This window comes from Macaca mulatta, chromosome 6 (assembly GCF_049350105.2).
Source record: "Macaca mulatta isolate MMU2019108-1 chromosome 6, T2T-MMU8v2.0, whole genome shotgun sequence".
In the NCBI taxonomy this organism is placed as follows: Eukaryota; Metazoa; Chordata; class Mammalia; order Primates; family Cercopithecidae; genus Macaca; species Macaca mulatta.
This window is the reverse complement of record NC_133411.1, coordinates 160286089-160304047: the sequence shown is the minus strand read 5'-3', so window position 1 is coordinate 160304047 and position 17959 is coordinate 160286089.

The window sequence follows — 17959 nt, the reverse complement described above, 5'->3', positions numbered from 1 at the left end:
ATCACTTCAATGTCTTCTGATTTGCATAATTTCTGATAAGGGCACTTTAATTCTTATATCTGTTTCTCTGTATCTAAATGTCTTTTTCCCCTGGCTGCTTTCAAGGTTTTCTCTAGTTTTTCTTTACATCAGTTTGAATATGATGTGTCTGGGGGGGTGTGTATGTGTGTGTTGTGTTGGTCCTTATCCTCTTTATCCTCTTTATTTTGGTATTTTTCTCTGCACTTTTTTTTTTTTTTTTAGATGAGGTCTCATGATGTTGCCTGTGCTGGCCTCAAACTCCTGAACTCAAACCATCCTCTTGCTTTAGCCACCAAAGTAGCTGGGACTATAGGCACACACCGCTGCACTCAGCCCTGAACTTTTTGATCTATAGTTTTATGTCTTTTACTATTTTTTGAAAATTTTTGGCCATTATTTATTTATTTCTTCACATATTTATTTTATGTTTTTTAATAGAGATGGGGGTCTCACTATGTTGCCCAGGCTGGTCTTGAACTTCTGAGCTCAAGTGACCCTCTCACCTTGTCCTCTCAAAGTCGAATATTTCTTTTGCCACATTGTGTCTTCTTCATCTGGGATTCTAATTAGTCATATGCTAAGCTGTTTGACATTGTCTCACAGCTCTTGGATGTTCTCATTTTTTTCACTTATTTTTTTCTCTTTATATTTCGGTTAGGATAATTTTTATTGACCTATCATCAGGTTCACAGGTTATTTCCTTGTCTTTATTGAGTCCACTGATAATTTCGTCAAAATAATTCTTAGGCTGGGTGTGGTGGCTCATGCCTGTAATCTCAGCACTTTGGAAGACCAAGGTAGAAGGATTGCTTAAGCCAGGCGTTCAAGATAAGCCTGGGCAACACAGCAAAACCCCATCTCTAAAAACAATAATATAAAAATAGCTGGGTGTGTTGGCATGCACCTGTAGTCCTGGCTACTTAGGAGGCTAAGGCAGTAGGATCAATTGAGTCCAGGAGTTCCAGGATGTGAGTGCACTGTACTTGTGCCACTGTACTCCAGCCTGGGGAACAAAGTGAGACCCTGTTTCTAAAAATATATATATTTTTTTTTTAAAAGAAATTATTTTTCTCTGTTACTATTTTTTTTATTAATCACATTTCAATTTGACTCTTGTATAATTTCTATCTCTCTGATGAATTTTCCATTTGTTCACACATGTTGTCCAAATTAATTTCAGACTTGCCATGAAGTATCAAAAATAGTCATGTCCCTCAATTCCCAGCCTACTGGGAAGGTGGGAAGCATTCCTGGGGTTGGTTCTGTCTGTGAGTATAGCCTTTTGTAGAGAAAGACCAGGACAACTGAGAGACTCTGTGCTAGAGTCCCAGAATCTCAGAATTCTAGAAGCTTATAGTTTTGGAATCATGGAAACTAGGGTTCCAAAAAATATTTCTTAAGATTTTACAGTTGAATTTTAGAGGTTGAACATTGCCAAAGATGGGAGTTCACCAAACTCGTAAGGCAGCTAAGGCCAAAGGGAAGCTGCCTTCCTTCGGGTAGAATAATGTTGTTATTGTACTATTAAAAGGAGGCCAGTTCCCACCCAGAGTGTCACAGTCAGAACAAAAGCAGGATCTCCCTCCCCTTTCCCTGTCTCCCACTCCCGTATACATCAGAGTGAGATAGCCCCAAATCTGAAGAATAAAAACCAAGGAAGATCAGTACACATTTATCCTCTTTAACATGTTTGTAATGCTATTAGGTAGAAAGTTTTAGTTTCTTCCAAAACTAAAAAGGTAAATATTTTTTTTTTAAACTAAAAACTAAAAGAAGAGACATCCCAGCACTTTGGGAGGCCGAGGCAGGCAGATCACAAGGTCAGGAGATCGAGACCATCCTAGCCAATACAGTGAAACCCCGTCTCTACTAAAAATACAAAAAATTAGCCGGGCGTGGTGGTGCGCGCCTGTAGTCCCAGCTACTCGGGAGGCTGAGGCAGGAGAATGGCGTGAACCTGGGAGGCAGAGCTTGCAGTGAGCCAAGATCGTGCCACTGCACTCCAGCCTGGGTGACAAAGTGAGACTCTGTCTCAAAAATAAAAAACAAACAAAAAAAACCACAATCCTATTCACTAGCCTTGTTGCACATCCTTTTTCTAAAATTTGCTTTTCCAAATCTCTATTGATAGTGGGAGTTGATAACAGGACAGAATATTAGAAATTCTTTTAACTTCACTAAGCCTCAATGATCTCATCTCTAAAGTAGAATAAATTTCTGTTCTGTTTCCCTATTAAGCTTTAATATATTATAATGTGACATCAAAAAGAGCTAATGATATATCCTTAAGTGAGAAAGGTAGGTAGTAGGACAATATTATAGTGCAAGGTTGTTTGTAAAAATGAATATGTGTGTGTCTAGGGCTAGGGGGATAATAGTTGATCTCTGGCTGTTGGAATTATATATATGTTTGTTTTTCATTTGCTTATGTACATTTTCTCATTTTTTACAATGAATATAGTTTATAGAAAATTAAAGTATGTAAGAACTCCAAAGTTCAATACAAATACAAGAAATGATTGTCATTGGTCCATGCAAGGTCTCTAAGTGAATTTATTTATTTATCTTCCCCTTGTGTTTATACTGGTGGTTCTCAGTGTCCTGCATCCACCCTTGGAGGACATTTTTCAATGTCTGGAGACACTTTTTGATTGTTACATAAGGGAGGTGTGCTACTGACATCTAGCAGGTAGAGGCCAGGGATGCTGCTAAATGTTCCACAATGCACAGAATGATAACTCCACTTAGAAGCTATTATTATTATTATTATTTTATTATTTTGAGACAGAGTCTCTGATGCCCAATCTGGAGTGTAGTGCTGCGATCTTGGCTCACTGCAACCTCCGTCTCCCAGGTTCAAGTGATTCTCCTGCCTCAGCCTCCCAAGCAGCTGGGATTACAGGTGCCTGCCATCACGCCCAGCTAATTTTTGTATTTTTAGTAGAGATGCGGTTTCACCATGTTGGCCAGGCTGGTCTCAAACTCCTGATCTCAAGTGATCCACCTGCCTCAGCTTCCCAAAGTGCTGGGATTACAGTCGTGAGCCAAAGCGCCCAGCCTAGAAGCAATTTAAATCAGATATTGGTCACAAGCAAGTTGATATTGAGTAAGAAAGTACAGATTTGATATTACAATTTAATGAACAAACCTTGTAAAATACTGAATTTGTTTCCAATATTCTGCTGTTACAAACAATGCTGCAAAGAATATTATTATATACACATTCTTAGGAAATGTGGGAAGGTTTCTTCAAGGTGGATACGAGGAAGTGGAGTATCTGGGCCAAAGGGCATTTCCATCCTTAGTTTTAGTAGTAACTAGAAACCTAGCAACATGAATGGAGTCTAGCAGAAAAAAAAAAAAAAGGAAGAAACAAAGTGAAATTCTAATGTGGTATCATTTACATTCGTTAGGCGCATACAACAACAGCACAATACTATACAGTGTTACACAAGTACATACAAGACAATATACACTAAATACATCAGAATTGTTATCTGTGGTGGGATGATCACATACTGGCTTGGCCCAGACTCTTGGGGAAAAGCTGTCTGCCTCAGATATAGTCTGCTTCCAATACAGAATGGTTTTTATTTTTAGTTAACTTCAGTTTTAAATTTCCAGTGAGTTCAGAGAACATTTAGGAACAAAGGCCTTTTTAAAATGAGAAATAAGGCCAGGCACAGTGGCTCATGCCTGTAATCCCAACACTGGGAGGCCTAGGTGGTCAGATCACTTGAGGTCAGGAGTTCGAGACCAGCCTGGCCAACATGGCAAAACCCCAACCCCATCTCTACTAAAAATACAAAAAGTAGCTGGGCGCAGTGGTACATGCCTGCAGTCCCGACTACTCCAGAGGCTGAGGCATGAGAATGGCTTGAATCTGGGAGGTGGAGGTTGCAGTGAGCTAAGATCGCACCACTGCACTCCAGCCTGGGTGACAGAGGGAGACTGTGTCTCAAAAAATAAAATAAAATAAAATAAAAATAAAATGAGAAATATGCCAGGCACAGTGCCTTACGTCCATAATCCCAACACTTTGGTAGACTGAGGTGAGAGGATGGCTTGAGGCCAGGAGTTCCAGACCAACCTGGGCAATATAGAGAGACCCTATATCTACAAAAATATTTACAAATTAGCCAGGCATAGTGGTGTGTCCCTGCCTGTAGGTCCAGCTATTCAAGAGGCTGAAACAGGAGGATCACTTGAGCCCAAGAGTTTGAAGTTGCAGTGAGCTGTGAATGTACCACTGTGCTCCAGCCTGAGGGAGTTCAGTCTGGGGTGGGAACAGGTTTAATTTTTAATTGTTGCATTTGACAATTCATTACTTGAGCAGCTTGAATTTGAAGATCTAATGCACGAGTTGCTTTCTTCCCAGCTGCCCTTTCAGGGGTGTGTTAGAGAGATTTTTGGACACATTAAGCAAGTCAGAGGTTTTCATAGTAGCCCAATTGAGTTGATTTCACTTTACTATCATGTTCTTCTTCCACTCCACTGATAACAGTTGAATTACAAAAGAAGGTTGTGTAATTTATTTTGCCAAAGCCAGAGTATTGCCTTAAAACTTTCTGTAGTCTATAATGAATTTGTAGACTAGGTCATCTGGTTCTTAGGTGCATTGTTGGATTTTGTTTTTCCAGTCAACAGTTTTTTAGAAAACTTCAGGGATTTGTTTATGAGATCTTTTGCCAATTTTTGAACATCGGTAAGATCAGTCACTCTTCTCTTACAGAAATCATCTAATGGGTTTTACTAGTCAGCCTTTTCCGTACACGTGTTAGCACGTCCTTCACTAGTAAGCATGTGTATCAGCTGGTAAAGGTTGGAATAGCCAGGCTGGTACATTTTAGTAACCAAGTTGAATTCTTTAGCAAAGGCAGTTAGATTTTCTAAGGAGTCAGGAAAGTCCTTTGTTCTAGCCCTGAGTTCTGCCTTTGTTCAAGGGGACTAAGTTACTGAAGACGTCCTTCAGTCTCCTTCATTACATTTAACCTTAAATGGGGCATGGATGAGGGGGGCAGAGAAATCAGAAATAGGGCCAAGGGGTTCATTAAAGAAGGGGAGTTCAGATAAGTTTGGGTAAATAAGTGAAGAGCAAGGAGGAGGTAGAGGAATGAGGGGACTTGAACTTGGGGGAGGGCAAGGCAGAGGGCAGATATACTAGGGAGCAGTTAGTTCAGTGGTGGTTTCAATTTTACAGGTGTCAGAAGATTTTTCTAATTTAGAAAGTTTATGATCTAGCTTCTTTTAGAGGCAATTTTAGATTCCTGAATTTTTTTAGATGCCTCAAGGTACTGGTTAAAAAAATGAGTCCCACTTAGGCTGAGAAGTTTTTGAGTACAATCCTTCCCATTGTCCCCAGAGAAAAGCCATTTCAGGAAGAACAAAGGAATCTTAAAGAGGGCATTGCAATTCAAGATCATTTTTAGTAAAGTTGGTCCATCAATTCAAAAATTTACAAGACAAAGGATCATAATTTTTATGTATGTAACCAGTAGAAATGCCAGACAGGGACAACTCGTTATTCACACTCTTTGGATGGGAACTCCCCATGATTGCTCGCTCACCAAAACAAAGATTCTTTGCAACCAAGGTCACCGGAACAAAGGAGAAATCCATTGCAAAAACTGGCAACAGAGGACAACCAAAAAAAAGCCTGAACCTCAGCTAGGGTAAGAGGGACACAAGAAAACTCATCACGTGAAGTTTGGGGTCATTGGGAGTCAATTAAATGCAAGGAATTCCTGCAGATACTTTTGCTAGGGTCTGTGGTGGCACAGGAGATCAGGAGAGAGTCACTTTGCATCCCACTTCTGACACCATGTGATGTCAACTAGTAAGAAATAAAACCAACACCACAGAATGGTAAACAAAAGAAAACACATTATAATTAGGGTCTTAGGAATTGCAATTTAAGAGACACAGATCTAGCAAAGCAGCTAAATTATGTTCCATCTAGGCAAGGTCAAGCAGGGGCTTATAAGGGCCACAGTAAGTGGAAGGTTTTAGCATAGTTTATGATTGATGATGGCAGGTTAGCAGCTTAGGATGTCTCTAGTCAATGATCAATCCAGTTCAGTGTAGCTGAACTCTCCAGGAGGTTGGTGATCAGGCTCAATATAAATAGTTCAAATCAAATGCAGCTGGTTGTACAATTTGGCCTAGTTGAACAGGTTGAATTCCATCTGGATGTATACATAACTGGGGTCCAACTCCTCCTACCCTACTGGCTCCTTTTTAGAAAGGACACCTTCCTGATATAATCATCTTCATATTGGATTTTTCTTTTAACATCCTGCCAAAATGTTCTGTCCCCATATATTAGCAAGACAAGGAGATCACTTCAGTGCTTCTATGAAATATTTGCAAATGTTCTGCCATGCTAGGATTTTAATTAAGTGTGTTACCCTCTGAGGCAAGTGGAAACCAGGTTATCTTCTTCCCCTGCACGTTCCTTGGCCATCCTCATCCCCCACCTGGACCTGGTCCTTACCCAGATGAGCTTGGTGAGCAGCAGCACCCTGCCCCTCATCATCCTGCACCTCCTGGAGATGACCACATACTACTCAGAGAGCATGAGCTCCCTCATCATCACCAAGGATTCTCTGATCAGCATCCTGGGCTTTGTGGGATTTTTGGTGAGGACCTACCAGGCCCTCGATGAGCTGATTCAGCCTCAAGACCTCTCCTCTTTCCCAACTCCACTGGCACCTGGAAACAGTGACCAGCTTTCAACTCAACACTTCCCCCTTCACTTCCTAAACTGGCATTCTAGCCTTGTTTGAACAAAGATCCTTCTTTAATTGCTAATGTGTATATTTATATGAGGCCACCATGGTGTTGGATGGAGACCACAGGAATGGGGTCAGAGGATCTGAGTTCTATTCCTGAGCTCTATCATTTATCCCCATCAGATCTGAGTGGGCCACTTCCCCTTGAGAGCCTCAACTTCACAAATCCAGTTAGGTTCTGCCTCACAAATCTCAGAATGTTGTCAGGAATGTGTTAAGAGTATGTGAGCAAACACATGTTTAAAAGATAAGGTGCTCTTCAAATGTCGGTGATTTTCATTATTTTACTATTTTATCCTATGCTGGCCAGAAGAGGCATGAACAGGACCCCCTTTTCTCCAAGCCAGGCTGAACTACCTCTTGTCCCAACGTCTTGGGAGCTGAGAGAATATTGATGTGTGATCCAGGAGACCTGGTTACAATAATAAGAACAGGTACCACCAATGGAAGCACATCATGGGCCAGGCAATGTACAAAATGCATCCCATACGTTATGCCACTAAATCATCTGCAGAACCCTATAAGGTAGATGGTGTTTTCTCCATTTCACAGAAAAGGACACCTAGGTTCCAAGAAGTTAGGGAACTAGTGCTAACTCATACAGTTAGTAAGTGGTGGAGCCAGATTTAAACACTGGCCTATTTAGTACTGAAACTCTTGTTCATAACCACTAAACCCTGTCCCTATCTCAGCTGCCCAATTATAGACAAGTGACTTTTCCTCTCTGAGCCTCCATTTCCCTAGCTGTAAAATGAAAGGGTCGACTAGTGACCTCTGAGGACACTTTCTAAACCATCTTTGCTCTCCCCACTTCAGAAGCTTCTTAGAAAGAGTTTGGTCTCCCTGCTGATTGGTGGGGCCAGTTGTGACTTTGTCTCTAGCCTTCTGTTGCCTCCTGAACTGGCCACTTTCCCTGATCCTGTCAAATAGAACAGGAATGTTGATGTGTTTGCAATTACTGGGCACCTTAACCAGGTGAAGATGCTGTGTGAGTATTAACATTGCATCTATATGACACAGGCAACATCTTGATTCAGTAGGAACAGCACTGAGCAGAGGTTTATACAAAACTAGATTTTAGTTCCAGGACTACTCCTAGCAAGCTGGAGAGAGTGGACCTCCAGTGATGTCCCATCATTGCCTTCTCATCATCTTTCCCTTTCTTCTGGAAATAGTGCCCTGTTTTTGCCTTGGGGAGCCACCCACTCCCTAAGTGATTTTAGAGGAGCAGACTCTACCCCAACTCCAGGAAGCAAGCACACGACCTGGGTTTGGCAAATAAGAACATTCAATCCTCCTGTCCATGGTACTTTGTTCTGAGATGGCCATATAATCAAGTGTTCATGAGCCCTTGGACTTTTATCAATGATATCAGGAAGAGGGTAATCTTTTTTTTTTATACTTTAAGTTCTAGGGTACATGTGCACAACGTGCAGGTTTGTTACATATGTATACCTGTGCCATGTTGGTGTGCTGCATGCATTAACTCATCATTTACATTAGGTATATTTCCTAATGCTATCCCTCCCCACCCCACAATAGGACCCGGTGTGTGATGTTCCCCTTCCTGTGTCCAAGTGATCTCATTGTTCAATTCCCACCTATGAGTGAGAACATGTGGTATTTGGTTTTCTGTTCTTGTGATAGTTTCCTGAGAATGATGGTTTCCATCTGCATCCATGTCCCTACAAAGGACATGAACTTATCCTTTTTTATGGCTGCATAGTATTCCATGGTGTATATGTGCCACATTTTCCTAATCCAGTCTGTCACTGATGGACATTTGGGTTGATTCCAAGTCTTTGCTATTGTGAATAGTGCCGCAATAAACATATGAGTGCATGTGTCTTTATAGCAGCATGATTTATAATCCTTTGGGTATATACCCAGTAATGGGATGGCTGGGTCAAATGGTATTTCTAGTTCTAGATCCTTGAGGAATCACCACACTGTTTTCCACAATGGTTGAACTAGTTTACAGTCCCACCAACAGTGTAAAAGTGTTCCTATTTCTCCACATGCTCTCCAGCACCTGTTGTTTCCTGATTTTTTAATGATTGCCATTCTAACTGGTGTGAGATATCTAATTGTGGTTTTGATTTGCATTTCTCTGATGGCGAGTGATGATGAGCATTTTTTCATGTGTCTGTTGGCTGTATGAATGTCTTCTTTTGAGAAGTGTCTGTTCATATCCTTTGCCCACTTTTTGATGGGGTTGTTTTTTTCTTGTAAATTTGGTTGAGTTCTTTAGAGGTTCTGGATATTAGCCCTCTGTCAGATGAGTAGATTGCAAAACTTTTCTCCCATTTTTAGGTTGCCCGTTCACTCTGATGGTAGTTTCTTTTGCTGTGCGGAAGCTCTTTAGTTTAATTAGATCCCATTTGTCAATTTTGGCTTTTGTTGCCGTTGCTTTTGGTGTTTTAGACATGAAGTCCTTGCCCATGCCTATATCCTGAATGGTATTACCTAGGTTTTCTTCTAGGGTTTTTATGGTTTTAGGTCTAACATTTAAGTCTCTAATCCATCTTGAATTAATTTTCGTATAAGGAGTAAGGAAAGGATCCAGTTTCAGCTTTCTACTTATGGCTAGCCAATTTTCCCAGCACCATTTATTAAATAGGGAATCCTTTCCCCATTTCTTGTTTTTGTCAGTTTTGTCAAAGATCAGATGACTGTAGATGTGTGGTATTATTTCTCAGGGCTCTGTTCTGTTCCACTGGTCTATATCTCTATTTTGGTACCAGTACTATGCTCTTTTGGTTACTGTAGCCTTGTAGTATAGTTTGAAGTCAGGTAGTGTGATGCCTCCAGCTTTGTTCTTTTGGCTTAGGATTGTCTTGGCAATGCGGAATCTTTTTTGGTTCCATATGAACTTTAAAGCTGTTTTTTCCAATTCTGTGAAGACAGTCATTGGTAGCTTAATGGGGATGGCACTGAATCTATAAATTACCTTGGGCAATATGGCCATTTTCACAATATTGATTCTTCCTATCCATGAGCATGGTATGTTCTTCCATTTGTTTGTGTCCTCTTTTATTTCACTGAGCAGTGGTTTGTAGTTCTCCTTGAAGAGGTCCTTTACATCCCTTGTCAGTTGGATTCCTAGGTATTTTATTCTCTTTGAAGCTATTGTGAATGGGAGTTCATTCATGATTTGGCTCTGTTTATCTGTTATTGGTGTATAAGAATGCTTGTGATTTTTCCACATTGATTTTGTATCCTAAGACTTTGCTGAAGTTGCTTATCAGCTTAAGGAGATTTTGGGCTGAGACAACAGGGTTTTCTAAATATAAAATCATGTCATCTGCAAACAAGGACAATTTGACTTCTTCTTTTCCTAACTGAATACCCTTGATTTCTTTCTCTTGCCTGATTGCCCTGGCCAGAACTTCCAACACTATGTTGAATAGGAGTGGTGAGAGAGGGAATCCCTGTCTTGTGCCAGTTTTCAAAGGGAATGCTTCCAGTTTCTGCCCATTCAGTATGATATTGGCTGTGGGTTTGTCATGAATAGCTCTTATTATTTTGAGATATGTTCCATCAATACCAAATTTATTGAGAGTTTTTAGCATGAAGGGCTGTTGAATTTTGTCACAGGCCTTTTCTGCATCTATTGAGATAATCATGTGGTTTTTGTCTTTGGTTCTGTTTGTATGGTGGATTGTATTTATTGATTTGCATATGTTGAACCAGCCTTGCATCCCAGGGATGAAGCCCACTTGATCATGGTGGATAAGCTTTTTGACGTGCTGCTGGATTCAGTTTGCCAGTATTTTATTGAGTATTTTTACATCGATGTTCATGAGGGATATTGGTCTAAAATTCTCTTTTTTTGTTGTATCTCTGTCAGGCTTTGGTATCAGGATGATGTTGGCCTCGTAAAATGAGTTAGGGAGGATTCCCTCTTTTTCTATTGATTGGAGTAGTTTCAGAAAGAATGGTACCAACTCCTCCTTGTACCTCTGGTAGAATTCGGCTGTGAATCCGTCTGGTCCTAGACCTTTTTTGGTTGGTAGGCTGTTAATTATTGCCTCAATTTCAGAGCCTCCTATTGATCTATTCAAGGATTCAACTTCTTCCTGGTTTAGTCTTGGGAGAGTGTAAGTGTCCAGGAAATTATCCATTCTTCTATGTTTTCTAGTTTATTTGCGTAGAGGTGTTTATAGTATTCTCTGATGGTAGTTTGTATTTCTGTGGGGTCAGTGGTGATATCCCCTTTATCATTTTTTATTGCATCTATTTGATTCTTGTCTCTTTTCTTCTTTATTAGTCTTGCTAGTGGTCTAACAATTTTGTTGATCTTTTCAAAAAACCAGCTCCTGGATTCATTAATTTTTTTGGAGGGTTTTTTGTGTCTCTATCTCCTTCAGTTCTGCTCTGATCATAGTTATTTCTTGCCTTCTGCTAGCTTTTGAATGTGTTTGCTCTTGCTTCTCTAGTTCTTTTAATTGTGATGTTAGGGTGTCAATTTTTAGATCTTTCCTGCTTTCTCTTGTGGGCATTTAGTGCTATAAATTTCCCTCTACACACTGCTTTAAATGTGTCCCAGAGATTCTGGTATGTTGTATCTTTGTTCTCATTGATTTCAAAGAACATCTTTATTTCTGCCTTCATTTCGTTATGTACCCAGTAGTCATTCAGGAGCAGGTTGTTCAGTTTCCATGTAGTTGAGTGGTTTTGAGTGAGTTTCTTAGTCCTGAGTTCTAGTTTGATTGCACTGTGGTCTGAGAGACAGTTTGTTGTAATTTCTGTTCTTTTACATTTCCTGAGGAGTGCTTTACTTCCAATTATGTGGTCAATTTGGAATAAGTGTGATGTGTGGTGCTGAGAAGAATGTATATTCTGTTGATTTGGGGTGGAGAGTTCTGTAGATGTCTATTAGGTCTGCTTGGTGCAGAGTTGAGTTCAATTCCTGGATATTCTTGTTAACTTTCTGTCTTGTTGATCTGTCTAATGTTGACAGTGGGGTGTTAAAGTCTCCCATTATTATTGTATGGGAGTCTAAGTCTCTTTGTAAGTCTCTAAGGACTTGCTTTATGAATCTGGGTGCTCCTGTATAGGGTGCATATATATTTAGGATAGTTAGCTCTTCTTGATGAATTGATCCCTTTACCATTATGTAATGGCCATCTTTGTCTCTTTTGATCTTTGATGGTTTAAAGCCTGTTTTATCAGAGACTAGGATTGCAACTCCTGCTTTTTTGTTTTGTTTTGTTTTCCATTTGCTTGGTAGATCTTCCTCCATCCCTTTATTTTGAGCCTATGTGTGTCTCTGCATGTGAGATGGGTCTCCTGAATACAGCAAACTGATGGGTCTTGACTCTTTATCCAATTTGCCAGTCTGTGTCTTTTAACTGGACCATTTAATCCATTTACATTTAAGATTAATATTATTATGTGTGAACTTGATCCTGTCATTATGATATTAACTGGTTATTTTGCTCGTTAGTTGATGCAGTTTCTTCCTAGCATCGATGGACTTTACATTTTGACATGTTTTTGCAATGGCTGGTACCTGTTGTTCCTTTCCATGTTTAGTGCTTCCTTCAGGAGCTCTTGTAGGGCAGGCCTGGTGGTGACAAAATCTCTAAGCATTTGCTTGTCTGTAAAGGATTTTATTTCTCCTTCACTTATGAAACTTAGTTTGGCTGGATATGAAATTCTGGGTTGCAAATTCTTTTCTTTAAGAATGTTGAATATTGGCCCCTACTCTCTTCTGGCTTGTAGAGTTTGTGCCGAGAGATCTGCTGTTAGTCTGATGGGCTTCCCTTTGTGTGTAACCCGACCTTTCTCTATGGCTGCCCTTAACATTTTTTCCTTCATTTCAACTTTGGTGAATCTGACAATTATGTGTCTTGGAGTTGCTCTTCTCAAGGAGTATCTTTGTGGTGTTCTCTGTATTCCCTGAATTTGAATGTTGGCCTGCCTTACTAGGTTGGGGAAGTTCTCCTGGATTATATCCTGCAGAGTGTTTTCCAACTTGTTTCCATTTTCCCCGTCACTTTCAGGCACACCAATCAGACATAGATTTGGTCTTTTCACATAATCCCATGTTTCTTGGAGGCTTTATTCGTTTCTTTTTACTCTTTTTTCTCTGCACTTCTCTTCTTGCTTCATTTCATTCATTTGATCTTCAATCGCTGATACTCTTTCTTTCAGTTGATTGAGTTGGTTACTGAAGCTTGTGCATTTGTCATGTAGTTCTTGTGTTATGGTTTTCATCTCTATCAGTTCTTTTAAGGACTTCTCTACATTGGTTATTCTAGTTAGCCATTCGTCAAATCCTTTTTCAAGGTTTTTAATTTCTTTGCGCTGGTTACGTAGTTCCTCCTTTAGCTCTGAGAAGTTTGATCGACTGAAGCCTTCTTCTCTCAACTCATCAAAGTCATTCTCTGTCCAGCTTTGTTCCATTGCTGGTGATGAGCTGCATTCCCTTGGAGGGGAAGATGCACTCTGATTTTTTGAATTTCCAGCTTTTCTGCACTGCTTTTCCCCATCTTTGTGGTTTTATCTGCCTTTGGTCTTTGATGATGGTGACATACTGATGGGGTTTTGGTGTGGGTATCCTTTCTGTTTGTTAGTTTTCCTTCTAACAGTCAGGACCCTCAGCTGCAGGTCTGTTGGAGTTTGCTTGAGGTCCACTCCAGACCCTGTTTGCCTGGGTATCAGCAGTGAATGCTGCAGAAGATAGAATATTGCTGAACAGTGAGTGTTGCTGTCTGATTCTTGCTCTGGAAGCTTCGTGTCAGGGGTGTATGCAGCCATGTGAGGTGTGATGTGTTGGTCTGCACCTAGTGGTGGATGTCTCCCAGTTAGGCTACTCAGGGGTCAGGGACCCACTTGAGCAGGCAGTCTGTCTGTTCTCAGATCTCAACCTCCATGCTGGGAGATCCACTGCTCTCTTCAAAGCTGTCACATAGGGACATTTACCTCTGCCGAGGTTTCTGTTGCTTTTTGTTTAGCTATGCCCTGTCCCCAGAGGTGCAGTCTACAGAGGCAGGCAGGCCTCCTGGAGCTGTGGTGGGCTCCACCCAATTCGAGCTTCCTGGTGGCTTTGTTTACCTACTTAAGCCTCAGCAATGGCAGGCACCCTTCCCCCAGCCTCGCTGCCACCTTGCAGTTAGATCTCAGACTGCTGTGCTAGCAATGAGGGCATGGGACCCTCTGGGCCAGGTGTGGGATATAATCTCCTAGTGTGCCATTTGCTAAGACCCTTAGTAAAGCACAGTATTAGAGTGGGAATTACCCGATTTTCCAGGTGCTGTGTGTCTCAATTTCCTTTGGCTAGGAAAACGAATTCCCTTCCCCCTTGCACTTCCCAGGTGAGGTGATGCCTCACCCTGCTTCAGCTCTCACTGGTCAGGCTGCACCCACAGACAAGCACCAACTGTCCAACACGCCCCAGTGAGATGAATCTGGTACCTCAGTTGAAAATGCAGAAATCACCTGTCTTCTGTGTCGCTCATGCTGGGAGCTGGAGATTGGAGCTCTTCCTATTTGGCCATCTTGGGCGCGCCCCATACAGGAAGAGGGTAATCTTAATGCTAGTTTGTTAAACCCAGATGAACTAACCTGGAACTGAAGTAAACATGTTCCCAGACTGCACAGCAGAAGCATATATCAAGCAGGAGAAAATTATACCAAGAGATGGAAGAAAAGCCTGTTGGTGTCCTTGGAGCTCCTGCTTCCACTGGTGCCTGATGCAGGTTTCACCTTGTGCTTTCCAGTTACATGGGTCAGTTTCTTTTTGCTGAAGCCATATTCAGCTGGGTTTCCAACATTTGCAACTGAAAGAACTCTGACTAAATCTCTCGGTGACCTTGAGCAAGTTCCTTTACTCCTTTAGGATTAGTTGCCTAATCTGAAATGAGAGTGTTGAAACTCTAAAATCCATTCCAAGAAAAAGTTGTATTGTTCAATATATACTATAGATTAAGGTCTTCAGCTCTGCTTGCCTGTTATTTCAAGATAAATAAATCCAGTGTAAGGACTATTGTAAAAAAAGAAAATGATAAGCCCTGGGGATGATCTGATTCCAAAATGGTGGTGTTGAAGCAAGCTGGCTTCAGTTTCCCCTACAGAAAACCAAAAACAAATGTAGAGCACCAAGAATATCACCAGCAATATCCCAGAACTCAAATATGAGGATTTAACAACTCCCAGGGCCACAGAGAAGTGAAAAACCATCAAGAAGAGAGTAAGAGAATCAGACTTCCATATTCATGGCAACCCTCCTTCCAATCTGCCCAGAACCAAGTATTTGAAAACTCAGACAAAGATATCAAATCAGAGTGGTTGTTCAGCAGCACCACGCTGTAGGACATACATTCCACAATTCCCCTGGGCATGAACTCCTAGTCAACCTTCCCACACTGCTTGGCTACTCCCTTTGGGACCTCTACCATCTGGGACAGGCAGCCAAGGCAAACCTGGGCTTCATGTGCCATCCACTGCCAAAACACAGGTAGTGACCTAGTAGGAAAAAAATCCAAAGGTAAATAACAAAGAATCTCTAAGCAAACATAACCCATAAAAACCAAAACAAAGACAGAGAATACTGAAATAAATAATCCTTCCATACAAAGACATAGGTGTACATCCACAAGAAATAAACAGTACACAGGGAACCATGATTACCCCAAACAGACAAAGCAAGGAACCAGTGACTGATCCTAGCAAGAGAGTGACATGTGAACTCTCTGATAAAACATTCAAAAGAGGACTTTTAAGGAAACTCAGTGATCTCCAAAATAATGCAGAAAAGCAATTCAGGAATTTATCAGAGAAATTTAGCAAAGAGATTGAGATATTTAGAAAAAAAGAAAACAACAAATCTTTTAACTGAGAAATACATTTGCAGAACTGAAAAACTCATCAGAGTCTCAACAGCAGAATCAATCAAGCAGGGGCTGGGCTCTGTGGCTCACGCCTGTAATCCCAGCACTTTGGGAGGCTGAGGCAGGGAGATCACCTGAGGTCAGGAATTTGAGACCAGCATGGCCAACATGGTGAAACCTCATCTCTACTAAAAATACAAAAATTAGCTGGGCCTGGTGACAGGCACCTATAGTCCCAGCTACTCGGGAGGCTGAGGCGGGAGAATTGCTTGAACTTGGGAGGTGGAGGTTGCAGTGAGCTGAGATTTCCAGCCTGGGAGACAGAGTGAGACTCCATCTTAAAAAAAAAAAAAAAAAAGGTCAGTCAAGCAAAGGAAGAATCAGTAAGCTTGAAGACAAACTAAAGCAAATGATAGAAGAAGTATCAATACTATACAGAAACAGTGAGCTTGAAGACAGGCTATTTGAAAACACACAGAGGGGAAAAAAAGAAAACAGAATGTCTACAAGATATTAAAAAATTATCTCAAAAGACCAAATCTAAGAAGTAATGGTGTTCAAGAGGTAGTTGAGCAAGAGCAAGGGGTAGAAAGTTTATTTTTAAAAAATAACAGAAAACTTTCCCAAAGTTGAAAAAGACAAATATTCACGTATAAGAAGGTCAGAGAACACAAACAGATTCAACCCAAATAAGGCTACCCAGGCTTGTAATAATCAAACTCTCAAAAGTCAAGGACAGAGAGGATTCTAAAAGCAGCAAGAGAAAAGCAAACAATGTATAAAGGAGCTTCCGTTCATCTGGCAACAGACTTCTCAGTGGAAACCATACAGGCCAGGAGGGAATGGGATGACATTTTCAAAGTGCTGAAAGAAAAAAAACTGTCATCCAAGAATACTACTTCCAGCAATGCTATTTTTCAAGTATGAAGGAGAGAAGTCTTTCCCAGATAAGCAGAAGATGATAGAATTTACTACCACCAGACCCATCTTATAAGAAATACTAAAGAGAGTTCTTCAGCATGAAAGAAAAAAACACTAATATGCAAAAAGAAAACGTTTGAAGCTATAAAACCTACTGATAAAAGTAAGTACCCAGACAAACCCAAAATATTTAAATACTGTAATTGTGGTATGCAATCCACTCGTAACTCTAGTATGAAATTTTAAAGACACCATCTGAAAGCAGAAGGTTTTGTGTTTATCGAGTACTTATGTTAACTATTTGGGCAGTTGCAGAACATGATTACTTCAATTTCTCTCACTATTTTTGACTCTAAAATATCTTATATCTGTGCACTAAAATGTTCTTCTTTAGTAAATATTGGCATAATATAAGAAATATATTATTTTTAAAACAATATAAAATGTTTCAAGTTGTTTGTTCAGCTCAATAAAGAATAGAATGTTGCTAATAAGTTAAATACTAATTACAGTTAGTAACTTTCATCATATTGTCTAATTGTATCATTGTGAAAATGAATTCAGCCTCTAGGCCAGGGGTCTCAAGGAACTTTAAGGCTCACTACACATAGTACTCTATGGAAAGTATTGTCAGCACTATGGAAGAGAGTCCTGAGAGAATATCATCAAAGTGTGAAAAGATTACACCATTAAAGATGCCATTGTGGTTATAGAAAAACCCGTAAGAGCCTGAAACAATAAATTTCTGCAGAAGAAAATTGTGCCTAGATGTTGTACATGACATTACTTTAATGGCCAAAACCATGATTAGTTTGCACCAACCTAATACAACAGAGCCAATCAAGGAAATAAAAAAGAGATTGCGGATGTGACAAAAAAGATGGGGAGTGAAGGGTTTCAAGATATGGATCTTGGAGAAATTCAAGAGCAAATAGACACCACGCCAGAGGAATTAACAAAAGATGACTGGATGGAGATGAGTGCTTCTGAACCAGTGTCAGCTGAGGAGGAAGAAGAAGAAGAAGAAGCAGTGCTGGAAAACTAATTGGCATTAAACAATCTGACAGAAGGGTTTTGATGATTGAAGACTGCTTTTGACTTCTGTAATGAAATGAACCTTTCTATGATACATGCACTGAAACTAAAGCAAAAGACAGAAGAAGGAGCAATACTATATAGAAACATTTTAGAGAAATGAAAAAGCAGAAAAAGTCAGACAGAAGTTACAGTGTATTTCTGTAAAGTTACACTGAATGTGTCTGCCAGTCCTGCCTCCCCTTCCACCTTTTTCTGCCCTTGTCACCCCGAGACAGCACCATTAACCCTCCTTTTCCTCATCCTCCTCAGCCTACTCAATATGAAGACAATGAAGATGAAGATTACATGATG